Below are 27225 nucleotides of genomic sequence, written 5' to 3' on the forward strand. Positions count from 1 at the left end.
ATGGCGCGCTGGGCTGGGCCGCGGCCTGTTGGGCCGGCCCAGTTCGGCGTGGAGGAAAATTCTTTTTTTAGCAGACAACAAAAATAAAATAAACCAATAATATGAAAATTCACTATAAGCATATAATATATCAAAATTTACATAAAAAGATTTTCTACAACATGAACATTATTATAGCATCAAATAAAATACACAAAAAATTCAAATAAAGCAAATAGTGCTACTTCTCTAATAAAATCCAATAAAAATCATTTTAAAAAATACCAAAATAATTTCAAATTTATTTCTCTCTAATTTTATGATGTAGGGAGTCATTTTAAGCTAATTTCCATATATTTTTATTTTGGAGAAAATAATTTGAATAAAACTAAAATAACTCCAAATCGGAAATAAATAAATTCAAAAGAACTTTGAATTTAATTCTTTGAAACTCTCAACTCATATTTCATATGTTTTGAAGTCATTTTATCTTCGTTCGTGAAAATCATTGAGTTGCATAAAGTTCCTGGGTTGGAAATATTTTCCATATGAAATTCAAATATTTTCAACACCCCTTGTCATTTAAATAAATGGAAGAAGTCATGCCATCTTCTCTCCAGGGGATTTGTGGTGAAAATAATTTTGAATTCATGGAGATCAAAATGCAAAATGAAAGTTTGGGAAAGTCCTTTTATTCCCTCTCATTTAAGTTTCAAACAGTTTCGAATTCACTCACTTTTAGTCAATCAATCACACAACAATCAAACAAACAAACAAGTCTATCTATTTAATATAACATTCCAAAATTTAGAATTTTGGGATGTTACAGATCCACTCCTTTTTTTCTAGCTGATTCGATCTCTTTCCTTTTCAACCGATCCAAGTTTTCTCTCTCTTCTTCCAAATTTTTTTCAAAGGAGCCCTGAGAGATTGCAACCAACTATGGGCGTGTGCACCTAACCTGTTTTTCCAAAACAAGTGCAACCAATGTATAGATTAATCAACAAGGGACCAAAGTCACGTTCATAAACTCACACAGACTCTTTTTTTTGTGTGTGCTACTGTTTCTACTTGCAAAATGAAGCTGATCTCTCTTTTTTGTAGGATCTTTCCTCAACTTTTTCTCTCCATGAGACGAATGATGCTCCAAGACAGTGACGAACAACAACAATGTATGGATGGCGGTGATGGCGGCAGTGGCAGTGAAATATGACAATGAAGTGGATAATGATGTATGTGGATGCGGCGTGAACAAAACGTGACTAGAACTCGAAACTCTAAAAGACTAGACACCAAAACCAGCAACTCGACACACGATGTAACCGAAAATTCAACAATGCAAAAACTAAGTGATAATAGCGAAAGGCTCAGACTGTCTGGGACACAGATGAACTAGTCTAACTTTTTTTTGGCTTTTTCATGGACTGTAGGTATGAATGACAGATGCGATCTAAACTATGAAAAACTGTAATATCTCATCGAGCAAACTAAAAACTAATACCACTTGATAGAGGTGGGGTGTCCTGATCTTTCGATGAGTCGATAACTAACGATTTGGTGGAGACGACTTTGACAATCGGACTACAAACACTACAAAAAAAGACACATCCGTGACATTTTGGGCCGAACAAATTTTTTTGTCATACTTATGACACTTCTATGACGATAATTGTGACAAAACCCGGTATCGTCATAGATGTGGTGGGCTCCTACTTCTATGACAAAAAATCATGACAGAAAATGGGCTTTTCGTCCTGGGCGGGCCAGAGCTGCAGCTGCATGACATTCTTTGGGCCGTCCATGACGGGAAAAACCGTGATAGAAACGAGGGTGAGGAAAATATCAGGGTGTTCCCGGTTACGGTGGGTGGTCGGGGCCGAGCGATGCACGGAGGTTTGCACGTTTCTCTCGTACACGCATGCGCGTGGGTGTGAGGCGTTGGGCTCTAACTGAACCCGAGCGAGGCGTTCGCCTACTGAACCGAGTGATTGCACTGCAGGCTACACATTACTAAACCTGAGCGATCGATCGATGGTTGTTAACTGGACCCGATCGAGCGATTCCTTCGCTACTGCTGCTAAGTGAACCCGATCGAACCCTGCTACCTCCTTCCCTTGATGAATAGTGAGTGTTGTTTGGGGGGGGGTGGATGAATAGTTCTCGGTGGGGGTGGGTGAACAGGACCCCGTGGTGTTGCCTCTGGATGAACAGGACCCCGATCGATCGAGCCGGTTGGGGTAGGATGAACATGACCCCGTGGAGTGCTGGATGAACAGGACGACCCCGTGGAGGGCTGGTTGAACAGCAGCCGGTGGAGGGCTTGATGAACTGTAGCTCGTGGAGGGGTGGTTGAATAGAAGCCCATGGAGAGGGCTGGTTGAATAGTAGTTGGTGGAGTTGCGCGCGGTGGAAGCTAGATGAACATGAGCCCGTGGACGAACAGTCATAGGTGGAGGCTGGAGGAGGTCAATGGTGGATGAACAGTGGCCCATGGAGGCCGGAGGAGGTCAGCGATGGAGATGAACAGTATCCCGTGGAGTCCCATTTTGTGGTACGCCACACCCCTCCCGATGAACAAAACACCCATTTCGACCGTAGCACTCCAACACAAGTCCGTTTCCTCTGTTTTGCGGTACACCACACCCTCCCGATGAACAGGACCCCGTTTCGACCGTAGGAGGTCCAACAGAAGTCTGTTTCCTCCGTTTTGCGGTACGCCATACCCCTCAGAATGAACAAGATCCCTTTTCGACCGTGGCCGGTCGAACACAAGGCCGTTTCCTCCATTCTGCGGTATGCCATGCCTCATTTCCATCGGCTGTTCCGTCCAAGCCCTCCTGATGAAAACAACGACGCATTCCATTCTGACCCAGCCGGTTTGTAACGCCCCGGATTCGATGTGCCAGGTGTCCACCAGTTATTCGCCGTCATTGCCATGTCATTTGCTTGCGTGTTGCATTTTGCCATGTCATCATGTGCATGTCATTTTGCATACGTGTTCGTCTCGTGCATGTGAGCTTTTTCCCTGTTGTTCGTTTTGCGACCCGACACTCCTATGTTCCCCGGCGCCCCTTTTGCCTCTTTTCGTGTGCGGGTGTTAAACGTTCTCGGAATGGACCAATGTTTGCCAAGCGGCCTTGATACACCACCGATAGACCGCCCATCAAATTTCTTTCCATTTGGAGGTCGTTTGATGCCCCATCGGTTAACCGCGTAGCCCGAAACCCCTCTCTCTTTGCAGCCCATCCCCTCTTCACCACAGCCTACTAGCCCATCCTAACCCCCTCCATGCTCTCGTCTGTTCGATCACGATTGTGTGGGCGAAAACCGCACCCCATTTGGACTCTCCTAGCTCCATCTACCTATATATTTGTGCCTCCCCCCGAAAATCCCGGATGAACCCTAGTCTTCTTCCACCTCTCGCCCCCTGTCGGTGTCAAAACCGGCGGATATCAGGTAGAGGGTCCCGAACTGTGCGTCTAGGCGGATGGTAACAGGAGACAAGGGACACGATGTTTTTACCCAGGTTCGGGCCCTCTCGATGGAGGTAAAACCCTACTCCTGCTTGATTAATATTGATGATATGGGTAGTACAAGAGTAGATCTACCACGAGATCGGAATGGCTAAACCCTAGAATCTAGCCTATGGTATGATTGTTGTTCATCCTACGGACTAAAACTCTCCGGTCTATATAGACACCGGAGAGGGCTAGGGTTACACAGAGTCGGTTACAATGGGAGGAGATCTTCATATCGTATCGCCAAGCTTGCCTTCCACGCCAAGGAAAGTCCCATCCGGACACGGGACGGAGTCTTCAATCTTGTATCTTCATAGTCCGGGAGTCCGGCCAAAGGTCATAGTCCGGCCATCCGGACACCCCCTAATCTAGGACTCCCTCACCCCCGGACATGTCCATCCCGCGTCGGGCCCTTCGAAGCCCATCTGGAGCCCGCCGGGCCCGGATCTTCACTGTCGCCTGGCCCGCGTCAGCCCGCACGAGCGCCGTCTCGTCGCCCCGCTCGTGCCGAGTCCCGCCTCCCGCGCCTCCACAGGCCGACGTGCGCCGCCGCCGGATCCTGCTGGAGTCGCGCGCAGCCGCCACCCAAGCTCCTCCAGGCCAGGTCCCCTCGCCGCCCTGCCTTCTCCTCCTTCCCTTGCTCATCCCCTTCCTCTCTTACCTCTCCCGTGCACCCCGCAGGCCGCCGCCGCCATGGCCCTCGTCGCCGCCCGGGGTTCCCCTGCCGCCGTCGCCTTTGGGAACGGACTCCCCGAGGCCAGATCTACCCGGAACCACGCCCCCATGGCCTCCTCCGCCCTCACCGGCCCCGTCGGACCCCACCGCCGTCCACCATCGCCGGAAGCCGCCGCCGGCGTGACCTTCCTCGACCGTGCGCGCGTGCAGGCACACGCACAGTCGTGCCTGTGCACGTGCCCCCACCCGCTGGCCCATCTCCCCGGCCCAGCAGCGCGCCGGCCTGCCAAGCCGGCCCCCTCCTTGCAAACTGGGCCGAGCCCATGGTGAGCCGCCCGCAAACCCCCGCTCGTGCGCGATTTAGTTATCCCGCACGCGTTCTTTTTTTTTCCAAAAAACCTGCTAAGTCCCTTAATTTGCATATTCTAGTGCACTATTCATCGCGTCATATCTCCAAGCATACTGCTCCGTTTCGTGCGTGTAATATGTAAAAATGTTCATTGTGAGATGCTCTACATTTCATTTCATTGTGCCATGGTTGTTTGAGTCCATATTAATGCCCTAATCATCGTTGCAAGAGTGCTATATGATGTTAACTGCTGTCTGTTAACAGAACTTAATGATTTGTTATTTTTGTTGCATTTGATGTGTGCATCCTATGAGCATGAGCCCTACATGTGTTTTGAACTACATCATGTCATCTTTACAGGGGTGCCATCCATGTATTTTCGTGAGTTGTGTACTGAGTGCATCAAGCTTGTTAAGTAGGGTACTTGCTGTTACTGTTTTGCTAGGCTGAATCTGTTATTTCGTGATGCTATGTAAACCTACTGCTATAAGTCATTCTATGCATACTCTGGAGATGTTCACTAAGGATGTTTTGTTCTACATGTCATGCTCTATCCATACATGCCCCTGGTTGCATTTATATCCTGTTGTAGCTTGTGGTAATCTTGCTCTAAAATTGCTAAAAATGTTGTTGTCAGCCTGTTAACATTAAGTTCAGTTTTGCCATGTGTTTTGCTATTGATCCATGCACCCTATGAACTTGCTCTTGCCATTCTTAGCTTTATAAATATGTATTATTACTGTTGGTCACCTTGTCATGCCATGTATTGCTTTGTGGTGAGTGGTTCAAGCTCACCAACATGCCTACTTATTGTTGTTCCTGCCATGTTTGAATATGTCATCATTTGCCATGTTTACATGGGTGCCATCATATATTCTGATCATTTTTGGCTCATGGTATGTAAAGGACTTTTGTTATATGCATTGAGTAGTATCATGCCATGCCTTAAGTTTCTATGATAAGTTCATGTAACATGTTGTTTGATAACTCTAAACATTGCAACCTGATGTTATTTCTGCTAAGACTGAAACTGTTACTATTTGCAATCTTGCCATGTGTTTTGGAGCATGTTCTAGTGATTTCTGGAGATAGCTCAGTGTTAATGTTTTGTTATGCTTTACCTGTACATCATGCCCATGCCTTTTGTTCTTATGTTGAGGTGCTGTAGCATGCTGTTTTAATGCTTGCTAGATGCCTAGTTGCTGTTTTGGACAGCTTGTCCTTTAAACTTGTTTCATGTGTGTGTGTTGAACCGTTGCTCCGTTGTGAGTGTGCTCTATATGAAACTTGCTTGATTTTGCATGTAGTTTCATATTATCATGTTGCAGCCATGTTTTTAGGTGTTTGCTTGGTGTTTGTATGCATTTAGCATCAATGTCATGTTTAACTTGCTTTGTTCATATCTTCTAGGCCGTAGCTCCGAATTAAATGAACTTTATATGTAACTTGACTAGAATCTCGTGTAGATCATCTTGGTGCATCATAACTTGCTATTTAACAACTTTAACATAAGGTTTATTCAGATCTGGACCAATTTCGAAATTTGCATATGAGGACTTGCCGGATTTGTTATATGTTGTTTTCGGCCTCATTTAAACTTGCCTTGATGTGTTGCTCTTGTATGCATCATCTCTTGCCATGAGTAGTTTCATGTAGCTTTGTCATGCATCATGCTTGTTGTGCATCATGTCTTGTCTATGTGTGGTGTGTTTACCATGTTGTGTGCTTTTTCTCGATAGTTCCCGTTTCGTTGCGATCGTGAGGATTCGTTCGTCTACGCTTGGTTCGTCTTTGTGGCTTCATATTCTTCATGGATTCGTTCTTCTTCCTAGTGGGATTTCAGGCAAGATGACCGCTACCCTGGATCTCACTACTATCATTGCTATGCTAGTTGCTTCGTTCTATCGCTATGCTGCGTTACCTATCACTTGTTCCTCAAGCCTCCCAAATTGCCATGTCAGCCTCTAACCTTTTCACCCTTCCTAGCAAACCCTTGCTTGGCTATGTTACCGCTTTTGCTTAGCCCTCTTATAGCATTGTTAGTTGCAGGTGAATTTGAAGATTGCAACATGGTGGACAGGATTATGTTGGGATATCACAATATCTCTTATTTAATTAATGCATCTATATACTTGGTAAATGGTGGAAGACAAGGCCTTATGCCTGGTGTTTTGTTCCACTCTTGCCGTCCTAGTTTCCGTCATACCGGTGTTATGTTCCCGGATTTTGCGTTCCTTACACGGTTGGGTGATTTATGGGACCCCCTTGACAGTTCGCTTTACCATTTGCCTCACCTAGCCCTTTTTCCCTTGGGTTTCCGGAGCCCGAGGGTCATCTTTATTTTACCCCCCCCCCCCGGGCCAGTGCTCGTCGTGAGTGTTGGTCCAACCTGTCAGCCGCTGGTGGTCACCAGGGGCAACTTTGGGCTGGCCTACCAGAAGTTTGGACAATCCGGTGTGCCCTGAGAACGAGATATGTGCAGCTCCTATCAGGATTTGTCGGCACATTCGGGCGGCTTTGCTGGTCTTGTTTTTCCATTGTCGAAATGTCTTGTAACCGGGATTCCGAGTCTGATCGGGTCTTCCTGGAAGAAGGAATATCCTTCGTTGACCGCAAGAGCTTATCATGGGCTAAGTTGGGACACCCCTGCAGGGTATAAACTTTTGAAAGCCGTGCCCGCGGTTATGGGCAGATGGGAATTTGTTAATGTCCGGTTGTAGATAACTTGACACCAGATACGAATTAAAATGCATCAACCGTGTGTGTAGCCGTGATGGTGTCTTTTCGGCAGAGTCCGGGAAGTGAACACGGGTTTTGGGTTATGTTTGACGTAAGTAGGAGTTCAGGATCACTTCTTGATCATTGCTAGCTTCACGACCGTTCCGCTTGCTCTCTTCTCGCTCTTATTTGCGTATGTTAGCCACCATATCATGCTTAGTCGCTGCTGCAACCTCACCACTTTACCCCTTCCTTACCCATTAAGCTTTGCTAGTCTTGATACCAAGGTTGTCAGAATCGTGATTTTGAATCGGATCGGAGCTCCGATGGTAGGATCGCAAATCATAGAATCTTCACTATCAGGATCGTAGAAACGTAGATACTATGAAGTAAAATCGTAGAATCAGAGGGGTTAGTTTGGATCGTAAAGTCGTAGAATCGTATAACAAAATCACGATTCTGACAACCTTGCTTGATACCCATGGTAATGGGATTGCTGAGTCCTCGTGGCTCACAGATTACTACAACAACAGTTGCAGGTACAGGTATTGCGATGATCATGATGCGAGAGCGATGTTTACTTGTTTTGGAGTTCTTCTTCTGCTTCTTCTTCGATCAGGGGATAGGTTCCGGGTCGGCAGCCTGGGCTAGCAGGGTGGATGTCATTTGAGTTTCTGCTTGTGTTTCATCCATAGTTGGATGATGCTCTTATGTATTCTGAGGTTGTATTCGTGTGGCATTGCATGCCTGATGTATGTATCCCTACCTATTATGTAATGTTGATGTAATGATATCCACCTTGCAAAAGCGTTTCAATATGCGGGTCTATCCTTGGTGGGACCTTCGAGTTCCTTTTGGATAGGGTCGCATATTGGGCGTGACACGGTTGGCTCCCCATGAACACGACGATGACGCAGTTTCTTTGTTCTGACCCAACCATGTACACGAGCCCTGGCTGTATGTATGTGCGAGTAGGCGTTCGAGACCCCACCCATATGTACGTACATGGACGTATTTACTTTCTTGCACCCTGGTCGTTGTACGTACGTGTACATGCTACATGTGCGCCTCTACTACGACATGTGTGCATCTACATCGACCAGTATGTATGTACACGTACGTGACCAGAATGACAACGCCGCGTACGCAACGACCAGGTGGGTCCCGACTATTAAGCACTTCCTTGCGTGTGAAGATATCGCTAGTGGGTCCCAGCAGTCAGGGGGAAACATTTTTCTCGCGAAATACGATGGCCTGTCCGGTGGGTCCCTGCTGTCAGGTGGAGGAATAATTATTTTGCGCGTAATAAGGAGGCACTTCCTTGTGGCCGCCATGGACCCAGCTGTCAGCATCTTCATGTACAATACTCTTCCAATGGAAGTCATTCTTTGACCACATTGACCACACCACACCGAGAGCACCAGGGCGGTGGACGACGGTAAGGCCTAGGAAGGGGACGACGTAGAGCCAGGGAAGACGTGGCAGTGGAAGCCCACGCAGAGAGGAGTACGGGGGTTCACTGGTTTGGCTGCGGTGTGAGGCTGTCGTCGCCGCAGGGCCTGGCCAGCGGTGGGAATAGTAGGGGCGGTGAGGCCTCCGCGGCAGCATAGCCGTCCACGAGAGGCAAGAGCATGCGGCCCGACCGGCGCTGCTTTGGGCGGCTGGAGCAAGAAGACCAGAGGTTGAAGAAGCACTACGGCCGATGGATGGACGTCGTACGGTCACTGGAGCTAGAATCGTTCATATCAACTTACTAGGCCCACAAGTCAGCCTCCCACCAAGGAGGGACCCAACTAACAGGAGGAGTATTTACTTTTTTGTGCGTAATAAGGATGCACTTCCGATGGGTCCGAGCTGACAGCGGGGGGAACATTTTGTCATGAAATACAGTGGCCCGTCCGGTGGGTCCCAGCAGTCAGGGGGAAACATTTTTTTTGCGAAATACGGTGGCCCGTCCGGTGGGTCCCTGCTATTAGGTGAAGGAATAATTATTTTGCATGTAATAAGGAGGCACTTCCTTGCGGCTGCCATTGACCCAGCTGTCAGCCTCTCCACGTACAGTACTCTTCCGATGGAAGTCGGTCGTTGACCACATTGACCACGCCGCGCCGAAAGCACCACGGCAGTGGACGAAGGCGAGGCCTAGGAAGGGTACGACGCGGAGCCGGGGGAAACACGGCAGTGGATGCCCACGCGGAGAGGAGTACGAGGGTTCACTGGTCCGGCTGTGGTGTGAGGCTGCCATCGCTGCAGAATAACAAGGGGTGTGGGTGAGTGGAGGGATGGCATGGCCAGCTGTGGGAGTAGTAGGGGCGGTAAGGCCTCCGTGGAAGCACAGTCGACCATAGGAGGCTGGAGTAGGCGGCACGATCGGCGCTGCTTTGGGTGGCTGGAGCAAGAAGATCAGAGGTTGAAGAAGCAGTACGGCCGTTGGATGGACATCGTACGACCACTGCAGCTAGAATCATTTATATTGACTAAGTTGACAAAGCCCTTGGTACGCGTCAACTTAGTAGGCCCATAGGTCAGCCTCCCACTATGTTGGGTCCCAGCTAGCATGCGAAGTATTCATTTTTTTGTGCGTAATAAGGAGGCACTTCCTTGCGTGCGAAGATATAGCTGGTGGGTCCGATCTGTCAGGGGGGGCGTTTTTTCGTGAAATACAGAGGCCCTTCTGGTGGGTCCCAGATGTCAGCTGGAGGAATCATTATTTTGCACGTAATAAGGAGGCATTTCCTTGTGCGCAACCGTGGACCCAGCTATCAGCCTCTCCACGTACAGTCCACGTCCTATGGAAGTCGTTAATTGACCACGTTCGCCACGCCGTGCCGAGAGCACCAGGGCGGTGGACGATGGAGAGGCCTAGGAAGGGGACGTGGAGCTGGGGAAGACGCGACAGTGGATGCCCACGCAGAGAGGAGTACAAGGGTTCACTGGTTCGGCTTCGGTGTGAGGCTACCATCACCGCAGAATAACAGGGGGTGTGGGTGAGTGGAGGGATGGCCTGGCCAGTGGTGGGAGTAGTAGGGGCGGTGAGGCCTCCGCGGCAGCACAACTAGCCACGGGAGGCAGGAGCAGGCAACACGACCGATGCTGCTTTGGGCGGCTGGAGTAAGTAGACGAGAGGTTGAAGAAGCACGACGGCCGTTGGATGGACATCGTACGGTCACTACAGCTAGAATCATTTATATTGACTAAGCTGACAAAGCCCTTGGTACGCGTCAACTTAGTAGGCCCACAGGTCAGCCTCCGAAACGGTGCGCCCCAGATGTCAGGGGGAGGAATCATTTCTTGGGTGGCTGAAGCTAGAATATCTAAGATTGAAGAAGAAGCACGACATCCGTTGGATAGACGTCCAACGGCCACTGCTGCTAGAACCGTGTGTTGACTATAAGTTGACAAAGCCTTTCATACGCGTCAACTTCTTTTTTTAGGGGACGCGTCAACTTAGTAGGCCCGCAAGTGTGTGGCAGAGAACTTATAGCCCATTTGTGATTTGTAAGAATGTACAACCCATTCTGGAATTCTAATGGAATTTACTACAACCCATTTACAGTTTGTTAAAAGGACATCCCATTTTCTAGCTAGGACAATGATTAATAATTTCAACCAACCGTTCAAGACAAAATTCAATATAAGTTCCCACATTTTGATGGGATCCGGAATATTTTTATCCAGAAATTTCTAGTGAGATTAAATATAAATTTTTATTACGTAAAAATCCAACGAAACATTGCGCGCGCAATAATTAAAAATTAAGATTTTCAAAATCCATAAATAACTTTTTTATAAACTAATTACATGTTTGGTGCATTTTTTTATAGTTACTGCCCTGTTTTTATAATTACACCCCATTTATTAGTTTTTAAGCCCCTTTTCCTGTTAAGCCTAATGCATCCCTCCTAGGAAAGATTTGCAGCCCAGCGAGGTAGGGAATAACAAGTTGACCTTGCCTAGGTATTCCTCAAAAAAATGTATAGCTGGGCTAGACATTTTCATCTTGAAAATAAATTAATATCTGGGCTGGATATCTGGCCTGGGCTAGACGGGCCACAGCCCGCCCAGTTAATACCCTGCTCTCCTCTGAACAATAACGAAAACATAGCTCAAGAAAAACTCTGTAGTGCTCATGCCTCAAAAGCACAAATACTGCTCGAACTGCTTGGTCCCAGTTGTCGGCCGCACCTTGTGCAATTTTCTCGTTTATATTAACTACATAGGTTAGCAATGGTGTGGGACCGTGATGTCAGGAAACCAAGAGGAAGCAAAAAAATAGTTGTACATAATAAGGAGGCACTTGCGTACGTATGGCCATGGCCCTAGTGGGTCCCTACTATCATCCAGTCAAAATAAAGTCATCTCCAGAATCCTCATGTTCATTCACCATGTTAACAATGCTCGGCGCCACGGCGAGCGCAACACAACAAATCGAAGGACGACAGAGAGGGCCTTGCTGGCCCTACGGATGGTCGGATACAGCGCCCGCTACTCATTCAGGAAGCCAGGATCATCGGACACCTATGAGCACCTTCGAGAGACTGAGACGGCATAAAACGGTAAGGCCACACTTGGGAGCTCTGGTTTATTTCACACCTGTATTAATATACAAGTGTAATTTTCTCGTCATCGGAAACAATGCACAAAATACATGCGTAATGAAACCGAGGGCCCGAGGTCTGTAAGTAAAACCGGCGGGTTACGCGTGTAATTTGAGAGACCAGTGTATATTTTACTAGTCGAAATCGACCAACCAAGCGCTTCTCCCGAGACCATCTGCTTTTATTTACAAGCGTAAGTTTTACAAGCGGTTTTGGTTGGAAAACAACGATCCAATCATGGCCTAAGATGATGAGTTAGTCGGAAGATCATATGGTTTCACATCTAACCTACCAGACTTGTCGTATAGGCTGTGAATGAAACATAAGACAATGAACTTCTTAAGCACAGAAACAACAAAACAAGATGATCTTCTTAACAAGAAAATCACTGGCATTAGATCGACATGCAAAACAATACGAATCATTATTATTAGGAGGCACGGTGAGCAACTCGTGATGCCGCATGCCACAACATTCCAAGCTCAACTTTGCAATCAAACACAAGGCATGGCATTACATAGATAATATTCAGAACAAACTCCTAAAATACCTTACATAAGTCAACATTCATGTCACTATGCATCTCAGTAGAGTAACTATTTACTCCTAAACTGAGCACAGGAATAGGAAAAAACGATCGATGCTGCTCACAGCAAAGGGCGTCCCACTCAAAAATATCAAATGCATGTCTTCTGGCTAACATCAATGAGAAAATTTTGACAAGGCTTTCCAATTCCAATATATTAAACTAATGTCTTCTTGCTAACATCAATGATTAAACTTTGACAAGCTTTCCCCATTCAAAATATGTAATGCATATGATCGTGGAGTCCTATCATGGCTTCTTGTACTTGTTTGGGCACTTTTTGCCCAGTGCACTCCACGTGTTGTAGAGTTGCCTATGCTCTCTACAGATTAGTCATGTCACCAGCGTCTACTAATACTGTGTAAAGCTTCTCGGTCATTCCTTTTGTAATGTAGCACAAACAGTGACTGCTTCTTTCTGCAAAGTGGAACGACCAACTGGACCCAGTAATGCAGCAGTTTGCCTTGGACACATTGGCTCCTTTTGTGTAGTTCAACTAAAATCAAAGTCAGAATAAAACCGAGCTTTAATTTTGATATCCCTGTAAGCAACAATAGGTATGAGGGAAACAATTACTGAGAAATAACGGTTGATGACTTGTACTCCCAGAAGAAAAGCATCTACTGATCTACTTATCTTAATGGGAAACAAAGCAGGAGAGTAGCAATTCTCCATCAATGTGATCATTCATATTGACTGAGACATTATCTTAACAATGCCTTGTTTCAACATGTATTAAGAATGACAAAGCAGAAAAGTACCATTCCTAAAACAATGCGACTGATTCATTTTAACAGAGACATTATCTTAACAATACCTTTGTTAAACATGTAGAAAGAACTACAAAGCAGGATAGTACCATTCCTAAAACAATGTGACTGATTCATTTTAACAGAGGCAAAAAAGGAATCAATTACTGGCCAATAAAGGAGGATGAAACATGCAGCCACAAAAATGGTAATCCCGGCAATCCCTAACAAGTGTTGCAGTTTTGAACTAAGATTCAGTAGTTAATTAATTCTGAGAGTGGCATTGCTTAATTTTACCAACGACATTAGATTAACAAAAAGCATAAACAGTTCCAGGTGAGAGTGGGCGCAACAACAACATGTGCTTCCATCTACTTATAAGGGGGTGATGCAGAGTTTTGTTGTAACAAAGAAACAAGCATCATGTCTGGGTTGGAACAATTTTTGCTCACTTAATGGTAAAAGACATCAGTTCAATAGCTTCAATTCAACATTTATCCAAAACAGTACCAATACAAGTAGCACCACATCTCATAACACACTGCACCATCATGTGGATGAAAGTTGGTACTGACCTTTCTTGACCAAGATTTGAAACAGCTCGAGGATTTGAACGAAATCCCAACACATATATGAAAATCCGATCTCCTTTTGTTCAGTTCCACCAAAATTAAGCAAAGTCGCCGGTGTGACATTCAAGTTGAACTGGACAAAACACTCTTAAAACATAAGTGTTTCGCGTAGCGAAGCAAAATGTCGCAATAGCAACAACTTGAATAGATATCCCTATTTTAATAGAGGCAAAAAAGGAATCAATTACTGGCAAATATAGGAGGATGAAACATGTGGCCACAAAAATGGTAATTCTGCCAATCCCTTACAAGTGTTGCAGTTTTGAACTAAGATTCATTAGTTAATTCTGCGAGTGGCATTGCTTAATTTTACCAGCGGCATTAGATTAACAAAAAGCATAAACAGTTCCAGGGGAGAGTGGGCACAACAACACCATGTGCTTCCATCTACTTATAAAGGGGGTGATGCAGAGTTTTGTGTAAGAAAGCAACAAGCATCATGTCTGGGTTGGAACAATTTTTGCACACTTAATGCTAAAAGACAACAGTTCAATAGCTTCAATTCAAAATTTATCCAAAACACTACCAAAACAAGTAGCACAACATCTCAAAGCACACTTGACCATCATGTGGATGAGATCAAGATTTGAAACAACTCGCAAGGAAGACTAGAAGTAAATCTCGACCTTTTGTGCAGTTCCACCAAAATTAAGCAAAGTCGTCGGTCTGACATTCAAGTTGATCTGCACAAAACACTCATAAAACATAAGTGTTTCGCGTAGCGAAGCAAAATGTCGCAATAGAAACAAGTTGAATAGATACCCCTATTTTAACAGAGGCAAAAAAGGAAACAATTACTTGCGGATAAAGGAGGATGAAACAAACGGTGACAGAAAGAAGCGTCTAACTTTATCTTGATGGAAAACAAAGTAGGATAGTAGAATTTGTAAAACGGTTGCATTGATTCATATTAACAGAGACATTCTCTTAAAACAACATTCATTAAAAAATGTAATTTACTTTTAATAGTGGCATTGCTTCAATTTTCCGACGGCATTCTTAGATTAACAACATCAAAATAGTTGTATGGGACATTGGACATGGGACATGCCAGCACCATGTGCATCCACACGTATAAATGGGTGATGCAGAATATGTAGCCAAGCAGCATATCTATGTTGGTCCCATATTTGTTCTCTTTGAACCTTTTTCTATGTGAGGGCAGCAAATCTAGTTCTGCACAAACTACCCGAACCCCCAGTTTCGGGTTATCGCCTTTTTCCCTTCTCGACCAACAAAGCGGCTGGATAGCCAGTCTATACTACTTTCCCTCCCTCCTTTCCTCATTGAACCACGTCCTAGATTCATGCTCCACCCCACCGCACCCTTCTTTCCTCTTTGAACCAAGACCTAGATTTGACTACAGAATCGAAAAAGATCCGCATGCAGCTAGAGCAATGACGGTTTCAAAGAAACTTATACCTTAGGGTCGTCGGGATGTGGCAAGGCATGCGGCGGGAGGCCGGATCTTCCCACACTACGTACGACAGCGAGGAAGAAGGGGTCGGTGGCCCTCCCGCACAGGCGCCGGGTGAAAGAGAACAGCGCAGCCGGCAGTGGATTGCCTCCCTCGCTGAAGGCGATAGAGTGAATGATGCACCTCCTCCCCTTCCCGAGGGGACGGGATCCGAACGCCTCCTTCACCAGCTGTGAGGGGGAGAGAGAGACAAGAGGCCAACGCAGTCTTGTTTAGATCTGGTGAAGAGGGTGAGAGACTGTGAATATAGCAAACCCTAACAAAGGAACGCTGAGCCTCCAGCGTATATATATATATATATATATATATATATATATATATATATATATATATATATATATATATGTAGTTCAGCGAGAGTGTGAAGAGTGCAAACCCTAGTGAACAAGCACTGAGGCTCCAGCTTATATATATAATGTAGTACGGACTGAGCTCCGGTGCCTTAACTGCACCTGCTTTTGGCTGTATGACAGGTGGGCCAGCCACATTTTGGGCCTAACTGTCATAAACCCAAAGGCAGGTGGACTATAAGTCAATGAAGCTGTGTCCATATAGTACTCGTGTATACGACTAATATATAGTGGAGTGGTTTTCTTATTCTCTCCATAACAATCGTTTTAAATCGTGTAAGTACGAAATGAAACTCTTTATTTAAAGTACCAGTGAAGAAAACTACTACTCCCGCTGTTCCTAAATATTTGTCTTTCTAGAGATTTCAACAAATGACTACATACGGAGCAAAATGAATGAATCTACACTGTAAAATATGTCTATATACATCCGTATGTGGTAGTCCATTTCAAACCTCTTGAAAGACAAATATTTAGGAACGGAGGGAGTACTTCCGATGAACTAACGATCCACGCAACCTAGTCGCACTTCCTGTCCTTCACGTGCGATACACTACCCTCCCTTAAGTGAACAACCACACATGGGCCAAATTATCGAAACATGTGAGAAAGAATTTTAATTTCAATTATCGGAAACGTTTGAGAGTATGTACAGTTTGCCCTCTCTAATAATTATGGTTTGTTGTGTTCGGCCTAAATTTGGTCAAACTTTACAAAGTTTGACTTTAGTCAAATCTAATATGCGGAGTAAATAAAAATGGAGGGCTACTATGTCCATCCGGGTTTTTAGTCCACATCATTTTTTTAATCAAAGTTAATAGCTAGACAAACAAAATTACATGGGACCTGGAGACAAAGTTGTGAGAAGGCTTAGAAATCAATAGAAATCTTATGCTCTTAGTACCAACGTCGATCCTTCTTCGAGGAAACATTTGGTTCATAGCCAATTGTGTGATAAAATTGCACCAACGTGAATGACGACTGCGTCTCCAATGCAACCGAGGTGAACTGACGAAGGATATCATCTTTGTGGGTAACAAGCAAAGAGCACTGACTGAAGATAGTTTGTTTTTCATTGAAAATCGATCAGCTTCACCAGCCGACGCAACCATGAGGCGCAACCATGAGCATCGATAGGTCATCGTGGTGATGCATCATCCATTTGGCATCAAGTTTGGGTGAGGCACCTATGAAGTTCGACAAATCCTCACTGTGGTTTGTTTCTTCTCAGTAATCAAGTCTGAGGAAGGAAGAACCACGTGGCAGAGGACAGTGAGGCGGAATAGCAATGTCCATCCAATTTTGTGCAGTTCCACTAAAATTGAGGAAGACATGCCCGGGTATGGAGATACGCATTGTTGTTTCCAAAAATATAAAAAAGGGGTATAGTGTTGTTACTTTGTGTTACAAGATTAACAACGACATCTCAATTGTTAATAAGAATTAATGAAAAGTACACCATCAAACAGAAGAATCATGATTATCTTGATGGGAACTAAATAGGATACCCGAGAAAAAAAGCATTTCTTCCTTTAACCAATGATAGTATTAGATTAGCAGCAGCAATAGGAGCATATGGACAATGACCGCACAACCACCATGTACTTTTTGTCGAAACAACATGTATACCTCCACCGAGGCATAAACCATGACAACCTTTTGAGTGGCATCTCCTCTATAATAGTAGGTGACGTTGGACCAGCCGACGAACCCTAGCTACTATACATGGGGAGCTGGGGAGTAGTCGCATAGAAGAAAACCCGCCTGCCGCGACCTGGGGAGCTGGACCAGTACAAGAATTTATACCACGGGTGGGCGAGATGTCGCTTAGGCGGGTGGGCTGGATTTGCCCACACGACGGCAGCAAACAAGGGCGCGAAGGACATTCGTCCGTGCCAGCGTCGGCTCCGAGAGGACGGCGCGCATCGGCTTCCTCCATCGTCGACGGTGACAACGTCAACGCTGCACCTCCTCACCTCCCGCAGTGGACGGGATTCAGCCGGATCTGTGACCACCGGTGAGGAGAGAGATAGAGTGGACACTATCATCTTGTTTTGATATGGAGAGGGTGAGAGAGCGAGACACGCAGAACTCTATCAAACAAGATGCTATAATGGAGTAAAAAAATCTCTCCATAGCAGTGGTTTGAAATAGAATACGCGCATTGCCGGAAAAAAAATGAAAACTGGCAGACAATTTTTTAACGTACCAAGAAAGAAAACACGATCAAAAACACGCCCCCGCTTCCAGGTCGCGAGAGTCATCACGCACACACACATAGACATAGACATGCATATCCGTGTTTACATAAAATTCCATTTCCATCTCCATCTCCAATCATATTTGTCCAACTGGCACATTATTTACGTTCTTAATTATATACGTAGCAATATTAACGTACATCATCTCTTGTTTACAGCCATCCGGACCGCTGCCACGACCGCTCCTGACCAACCCAAACCCTCTTCATCACCCGCGTGTGCTTCCCGCCCGAAACGGTCACTTCCGCATTCATGCCCGTCCAGAGCGGACGTGACCTCTCACTGGCGCCGAACCCTCTTCATCACCCGCGCGTGCTTCCTGCCCGAAACGGTCAGTGCCACATTCATGCCCGGCCAGAGCGGACGCGACCTCTCACTGGCGCTGGCATTGAAGCGGCACACTGGCCGAGAGAGCATCGCATGCGTTGCTTCCTGGTGCACGCGACTGCTCCGCGTTCAAATGTCACAATAGCCGGCCACAATATGCATGTAAAAAGTTCTTGGGAGTCCGTGCTACAGCTAGCTGTCCTCCCCCAACTCGTCAATCTCTTCCAGTAGTGCTAGTACTCCATGACACGATCCATCGACACACAGGCGGGAAGTTATCATATACTCGGTTTGCGGTGAGTCGCATGCCGAGCGACCGTGTGGGGTCGAGCCGTGGAGTAGGGTGAGACACGAACACGACAAACGTGATTTAAACGTTGGTTTTGCCCGATGGCGCGATCCAACGAAACAAAATGTTGGTTTCTCTCCGTTTCCATTTTTTCTCCGGAAAAAGGGAAACTTTCCACTCCATTTTCATTCCTACTCCAAGGTTGCCCTGTTACAACATTCCATGAAATACAAAGAAAAACTAACACACATGCTAATGCATCTCAATGATTCACAGATCATAGCCAATATTTACTTCACAACTAAAGACAAAAGTTGTGAGAGCGTGTACGAAAGAAAAACTACTGATGGGGTTACTACGATTTAAACCCTAAACCCTAAACATGATTTAATTTCCTGGCTAGGTAGAACTTGTCAAAGGAAAGACGGCTGGCACCCTCGGATCATACGATGCTTTTGTGCAGTTCCACTAAAATCGAGCTGAGCATCCCTGATGGCAAAGATATTGAAGAAGTGTGATTAGAATAATAGTACTGGCACTAGTTCATGAGACATAAACTCATCACAAGTAGAAGCCAGTAGAAGTAGAGAAAGATCGACATGTAATGGAGGTACGTGGGGAGCTGCGGCAGTGGAGCAAGCCAGCTCCAAAAGGAAGATGTACTACCTGGGACGTCGGGCTGTAGCTAGAAGGGTGGTTGGGACGTGGCATCGGCCCATACCGCGGTGACCCCCGATTGGGACGCACCGACTGTGGGTTTTATCCCTCGCCGATGTCGACCGCGTCTACGTAGAACATTGTTCCCTTCCCCCAGTTGTGGTATCAGGTCGGATATGTGACCAGCGGTGTGGCCACCGTCGTTCTATGCTTGTGAATAGAGCAACCCAAGCAAGCAGGCTTGTAGCTTAGGCTCCTGCTAGTGTATATATAGTGGTTTTATTTTTGTCTCCACATCAACCATTTTATATTGCGTATGTCTTATTGAAGAGTGAAATGATGGTTGCTTCTTCTGACTAACTTACTGTGTGATTTGGCTGCTCCTTAGTGGCCCCTACACGTACTCCCCCTACGTGTATGCAACAGTCACACGTACACATGGACGCAAAAACGCGCGCGACACCCTAATGCATGCATGTCCGAGCACACGACGGAACACACACGGTCACGCTCAAGTGCTCAACCTACACGTGCATGCACACACATACTCAGCCAAGGTGAGCTAGTGACCGTATAAACACCGGAAAATGTATATATTGAGCGCAATGAGCGTATTATGAAGTCCACTGACCATATTTTGACAAATATACAGTGACAGACAGTGTATTTATCTCGTTTGAAATTAAGCCATATTAACCGGAGAGGAGGCAGTATGGACTAGTACTACTATGATGTGTCCCGTCAACTTGCCGAACGTGGAGAAGCTTGTAGGACGGGAGAAGCTTGCGCGTGGTGGCTCACAAGACAAGGAGAAACTTTTGACTAATGCAAGCTCTCCCTCGCTCAGGCGGTGGACGTGCAACAGTTAATTCGGTGTCAGATTGCAAGAAGCATACACTATACAAGTATTATAATTGTTCGACTTCCCAAAGAGGCGAACAACCAAGAGCAAAGTTTACTAGTACTAGTACTACTACTATAGTCTATAGAGGTATGTACTATACTACTAGGAACCAGATGGAGGAGCGTCTGCACTCTTATTATATTTTGAAAATGTGATAAAGCAATCTTCAACACATTTGGTTCTCTTCTTGGGTTCTCACATGTGATAATGGAAGTTGATTGCATGGAACACTCGCCACAATTCTCGCTTAATTCTGGCTCATATCCTATTACAAATAGGAGAGCTCGGTAATATTTCCTCTTTTTTTGTTATTCAACATGTAAACAGGTCAGCAAACCTTGCAGCGCATCTTTGTGCGAACCGTGCTTGCTGCCCTTTGAATGTGGCCGAGAGCTGGCTTGATGAAACACCTCGCTTCCTACTTCTTTTTTTGTGGGGCACCACACTTCCTAGTGACTAGTGTCTTGGCTGATCGTCCTAAGAATGCTTATATATGAATAAAGCTCTCTCATTTACCCGCAAAAAAGATTAAGCCATATTAACCAGAAAGGAGGGAGTACGGACTAGCACTACTTTTTGGTGTGTCCCGTCGACTCGCAGAACGAGGAGAAGCTTGCAGGACAAGGTGAAGCTCGCTTACACCTTTTGACTAATGCAACCTACCCTCGCCCAAGCGGTGGACATGCATTAGTTCATTCAGTGTCAAATTGCCAGAGGCATACACTATAGTACCCAACATGCGGAGTACCATCATTGTTCGACTTCACGAAGAGGCAAAGAGCCAAGGACAAGGTTTAGTAATACGAGTAGTACTACTAGTAGAACCGCATGGTGGAGCGTCTGTACTCTTATTTTTTTAATCTCTGATAAAGTACACATTTATTCAGGAGAAGGGCGGAAAATGACAGCCCAACATGTAATGATGATATCGATCAACCATGCTCGAATATATCTTGGCCTCCATGCGAGCCCATCTGTGTGTTCTCGCTCCTCATCTCTCTCAAGGAACGGCGGGTTGGTCATTTTGCTGTCAATTGAGATTGGTTTGCTCACACTCCGGTCCCACATGTCAGTGATATGCCAAGAGGGGGTGCGTTGACCAATTGGCCATACGCGTACTTGGTTTTGCACCTTCATACTACTCCTCCCTCCGTCACAGTTTACAGGGCACGCTTCATTATGATGCATTTCTCTAAATGCATTTCCACCACTAGAGAGACTTTAGACGCATTTGGTTTAATTCTTAATTAATTAGGGCATGGTAACCGCAATCAAGTACACAATTTTCTCTCGATGTACTACAGAGTGGAGTAAGTGCATGCATGTGTGTACCCGGGGTGGAAGCACTGCATGCATGTGTGTACGCATTATTTCCTCTAGTAATAGACGTCGTTCTATAAGTACCAATGCTATTTTTCAAGCCGATCGCTAGTCGCCTTGGTCCCAGAGATTTTTTCTTTTTCTAAAGCGCACTCTATAAGCAGTGACGTATGGAGTAGTATGAGCAGATTCAAAGAAGAGCGTATTGATGGTTGCTTCTTCCGAGCAGCTTATAGTTGGAAAGGTGGGGCTTATGATTTGACTGCTCATTACTCACTATTAACTCGGTGCAACGACAGGGCCGAGTCTCCCATGCGGTTGTGCACTACTCCCTCGGTTCTTAAATATACTCCGGAGTATTTGTCTTTCTAGAGATTTCAACGAGTGGCTACTCAAATATTTGCCTTTTTTGGAGATTCAAAGTGACTACTACATACGGATGTATATAGACATATTTTAGAGTGTAGATTCACTCATTTTTCTACATATGTAGTCACTTGTTGAAATATCTAGAAAGACAAATATTTAGGAACGGAGGGAGTACACATACGAAGCAAAATGAGTGAATCTACACTCTAAAATATGCCCATTTCCTACTTGTAAGAAGATAAATATTTAGGAACGAATGAGTATAATTTTGTGCATGGAACATGGACCCAGATGCTGAAGAGGCTTCTGGCAATGCTATCAAGCTTCCAACATCTTTTTACATAATTGACATACTATACAAATAATTTTCCAGCGACATGAAATTGTACAATGGTGTGAGCTTTCAGCTTTTGTTTCGTGTGTCTTGCCATCGATGCTCTTTCGGAAACAATAAAAAACAAACTTCCTTGCTAATCAATCTCAATTATTAGCATATCGGAGATAATATTTACATCACAACTGAAGGCAAAGTTGTGAGAAGGTGCTAAATTAAAATTGATCCATGCTTTCATTGGCAGCAATGTCCCCCCAGCTCTGTCTAAATAAACAAGGCATGTTGGGAAAAAAGTAGCTATCTGGAGCATGCAACATTCCGATCATTTTGTGCAGGTCCACTAAAATAGAGTTGAGCGTCCTTGTTCCAAAGATATTAAGTGTGATTACGATAATAGAGGACTGCTGATGAAACAATAAACACACAAATAGAAGCCGGTCACCTTTGCAGTCTCTCTTAAGACTAACTAGTTGGAGAAGATTAGGCTCGGAGTTGGATGAGGAGGACAGAGCAAAACCAATCTCCCTTTGTGCAGTCGCACTGAGATGTAGAGACGTTGCTTGTGTGACATTTTAGTACAACTGCACAAAACACTCTTAAGAAAAAAGTGATTTGTGTAGTTCACCAAAAGGTCGCAATAGCAACAAGGTGAAATGGATAGCCCTGTTTGCAAAAAAGAGGTAGAAAGGAAACAATTACTGGCCAATAACAGTTGATGACACATGTGATGACAAAAAAGAAGCATATTCCTTGTCCCAAGGGAAGATAACAACATGATTGTGTTTGTCTAAAACGGTGTGAGGACGAGATTGCAATATGGAGAGTACGCCGGACGAGCTACGTTTTGGGCAAAGAACTATGGAAGACCACATGCAGTGACATGGAAGACGGGCAGTGGAGCAAGGCCGGAGGGGATACCTGGAGGTCGTCGGGATGTAACTAGGTGAGCGGCGGCGGGCGGAATCTACCCATACTGCGGCAGCGAGCAGGTGGTGAAGGCCCTACCGCGCCGAAGCTTGGTCAGAGAGAACGGTGTGTACCGCAGATCGGGACGTGTTGCCTCGGCGCCGTCGAATGGAGAAACGATGCACATCCTCCCTTTCCACCGACGGACGGGATGCAGCCAGATCAGTGACCAACGGTTAGAGAGATAGGCCACCGCAGCCTTGTGTGAGATACTCTGAAGAGAGACAAACCAGGCAGGCAGGCTCCATTGTATATAGTGGAGCGGAGTACCTTTTTCTCCATAAAAATCGTTTATATTCTGTGTACGTGCCATTGAGCAATATAACTTTATTTAAAATAACGTGCCAACGCATCAGGTCGAACTTTGTTTCATGCACGCGTGGTACACGACTTCCGTAGGCAAACAACTGCTACATGCGTCCAAATTAGCACGTAGGCTGCCATTTCGTACAGAAACGAGCTCGAGCGTGTACCCGCGCGGGTGTGGCTAGGCACGAAGCATGAGTACGTGCACGGTGCAACTATTCTCTTCTTGTATACGTACACCACCTACATGGGATTGTGTGAGAGAGATACAAACGTAGAGAGATATAGTGTGTGGGTTTGTGAGAGTTTTTTTTGTGGGGGGGGGGTCAATCAAAAAATGTAACATATGCAATGTGTGTGAAATAGAGTCCTGGATATATCATATATAAGAGGGGGCGATCCACGAGAAGAGAGAGGAGGTATCATCGGCTTGAGGTGTCCATAGAATCAAAGAGAGGGATGATGTGTGTGTGTGCGCGCGCAATCGATAAAGAGTGCCATCGAATTTGTGTGTGCCCACGTCAAAGATATAGAGTGGTTGGCCTACTGGAACGTGAGAGGGGACAGGTGCAGTTTGTCTCTGTGGCATGGGTACCTACCTACACCGCTTGACTATAGAGGTACAATGGCTGGTATATGTGTGGAGGAGTTGAGAGGCCTACCTCATGTATTAAGGTAGATCGATCTACCTCATGTATTAAGGGAGATCAATCAGCATCCATGCATATGTGTAGGAGAGGAATAAGGTTGGGAGAGAGACAACTAGAGTGTTGGAGGGGGTGGTAGTGGAGTTGCTTCTAACAAATGGTGGGAGAGGCTTGCTAGACAAACGGAGGGCACGCCTGCAATATCAATAAGAGAGGGGCTAGTTCCCTGTCTGTGCACGTGCGTGTGAGAGACGGGTCAGGAGGCATGCACGAATGATGAGGGGAGACGATATGGCTATGGTAAGCAGACGTAACTACATAGGAAGATCAATCATCCTTTGTCAGAGAAAGGAGAGACATAACTTGTGAGGTACGTCGATCGATGGGGGGGAATAGTTAAAGTCGACCTAGGTATATGTTGGGAGATCGATCGGTATACATGCATGTGTGTGTTAGAAGCAAATGGGGCACAAGGAGAAGGATAGAGAGAGAGAGATGCATCTAGGAGGTGGTGCGAGAGGCATACTATATCGAGGGGGAAGAAGTGTGCGAGTACGAGATCGATGAAAAAAGTGGTGGGAGTGAGGCATGGACGGTGATAAGAGAAGAGGGGAAGCTTGTGTTTGTGCTAGGGACACCTGGCTAGAGAGGGATATTGATTGATGTGTGCCGTAAAGAAGGAGCTGGGGGGCCTACACACAATGTGGGTGAACAACCTAAAGTGAAAAGACGAATTTGCGCGATGGAGCTAGAGAATGCTGAGGGAGGGTGAGAGGGATGCGGGCGTGTGCAAGCACAAGAGAAAGTTAGCGCTAGCTACAAAGATAAGAGGATTGTGTGGGTGTAAAAGATGAATAGAGATCATACTTCATTATAAAAAGCGAATTTGGATATTTGAAGAATTTATCATAGTGTTTTAAACCGATGCATGTGTGAATATATATAACGGTGATACACATGGTGTGGTTATGAACATGTTATACTACATATAATATATTTTATCTCTACTCTTATAAAAAACGGAGTTGTTGATGATGGTGTGCCTGCCATCCTGCAATATAGGCCGTCCGATTTATATCTGACGGATAGGAAGGAAACTATGGCAATTTTGAAAAAAGATATCCACACCCCTCTCCATAGTTGCAAATTAGAACTCCCCTTGATCATGTTGATATTCTGTGGAATGCATGGGCATCTTGCTAGTGCTACGTATAATATATAGAACATTGATTATAATTTGGGCTAATGTGATGCTTTTGTAGCTCAGGTCTAAATACTTGTCATAATGTAGGAGGCGGGGCACTATACTTTGTGTGATAAACAAGGTGTACTTATGGAACATGGTTTAGATTATGAATATATAGTTAGTACATCAAATGTACTATTATTTGGAATCAACATCAAGTGTATTCAAAAAATAGAATTTGAGTTCATGTAGTACACAGAGTTCATATCTATCTCTATAGTAATCATGCAGTGTGTTATTAAGGTAATACACGAATTATGGTTGAAGTTGGCAACAATCATGATTGTAGATTCTTATTGAAATACAGAAACGAATTCAAATTCAGTTCGAATTGCAGCGGTAGTATAGACATTTGGAATGCACTAAAATTTTGGTATGTGTAGGTTACATGCATTATACAGCAAGCGAAAAAATTTAATTGGACATAAAATGGTTTAATAATCCCTCCTTCCATCTATATAGGGCGTAATGCGTTTTTTAAGACCGCCTTTGACTATTGACAAGATTAATAGTACATGACATGCACAATGTGAAAATTATATCATTGAAAGCTCCTTTCACAGATAAATTTAACGGTGTGCTTTGTGTAAGTTGCATGTCATATATTATTGCTCTAATATTTGGTCAAAGTTAGCATCGGAAAACGCATTAGGCCCTATATAGATGGAATGAGGGAGTAGCTTTGAATAGCATTTGTATAGTAAAACGGGGCAAGACTCTCTCTTTGTGTGGTGTGAATAGTTTTATTTTTTTTCGTTTTCTTTTTGGTTGAGGGAAGTGCGAATTGATTTGTTACGTACAAGTACAATATTACATGTTAGGCTTGTCCGTAAAATTCAACCCGCGCCTTGTTATATCCCGAAAATTCAAATATCATGCTCCCAAAACTGGCGCCTTCACAACCCGCGCTTTGCTATCCCGAAATTACAACACACGTGAAAACTCCCTCCAGCTGCCAAATCCTGACACGCGAAATCCCCCTTCTATCCTTGAGCCGAAAGGGCCGCTAATTCAAATTGGTGGGGGTACTTTTGTAACACACCCTACATTTTGGACAAGCGCGTCCCTAAGTCATGGTTCACCCCCTCCCATCGCCTCATTTTCGACATTCGAAATCCTAGGCCGCCATAACCTCTCTGCTCCAACCGTGAAACCCCACCCTCCTTCGTCCGCCACATCACCGCTGCCCTGCCGGAGCCTCTTCCCCGATGACGTCATCCACCGCAACAGCTCGACATCCCTCGTCCACCTCCCAGGATGAGGATCTGTTGTCCATCTCATCGTCCTGCTGGTTCAGCCGTCCCATCCTCCACCTCCAAGGAGCTGCTCCGATGATCGCCTCATTTATCGCGGATGCTCCATCCCCACAGCGCCGCCTTAACCTGCTCCACCGGAATTGCAACATCCTCACAGACTCCTCGGACAAAGTCGAGGCCTACTCGGCACCACCAAAGAGGTTGTACACTCATCACAACACACCTTCTCCTTAACTCGACCACCCAGCACCGAAGGTGCTCCATCCCGCACCCCCATGGAGCGACTACCTTGAAGCCGGCTCCGCGGGCGGCATCTCCATGGCGGCTCTCCCCAGTGCGAGGCCCCTTCGACGATGGCGCCTATACCAGTCGGATCTGCTGCTACTACTCTGGCTCTCACTCGCTCGCTCGCGCTGCTGCTGCTGCTCTGGCTCTCATTCGATCGCTTGCTCACCCAGTTGCTGCTGCTCCGGCTCTTGCTCGCTCGCTCACGCTCCAGCTGCTGCTCCAGCTCTCGCTCGCTCACGCAACTACTACTGCTCCGACTCTCGCTCGCTCACTTGCGCTGCTGCTGGTGCTCTCCCCTCGCTCATGTTGCTACTCTGCTCCGATTTAGCTACACTTCAGTCGACTGAATCGACTTTTGGGTCAGTCGATTTTCAGGGGGTGGGGGCGGCTCACCGGAGTTAAAGAAGAACCACCCATAGCAGGG

The sequence above is a fragment of the Triticum dicoccoides genome, chromosome 7B, assembly GCF_002162155.2.
Source record: "Triticum dicoccoides isolate Atlit2015 ecotype Zavitan chromosome 7B, WEW_v2.0, whole genome shotgun sequence".
Lineage (NCBI taxonomy): Eukaryota > Viridiplantae > Streptophyta > Magnoliopsida > Poales > Poaceae > Triticum > Triticum dicoccoides.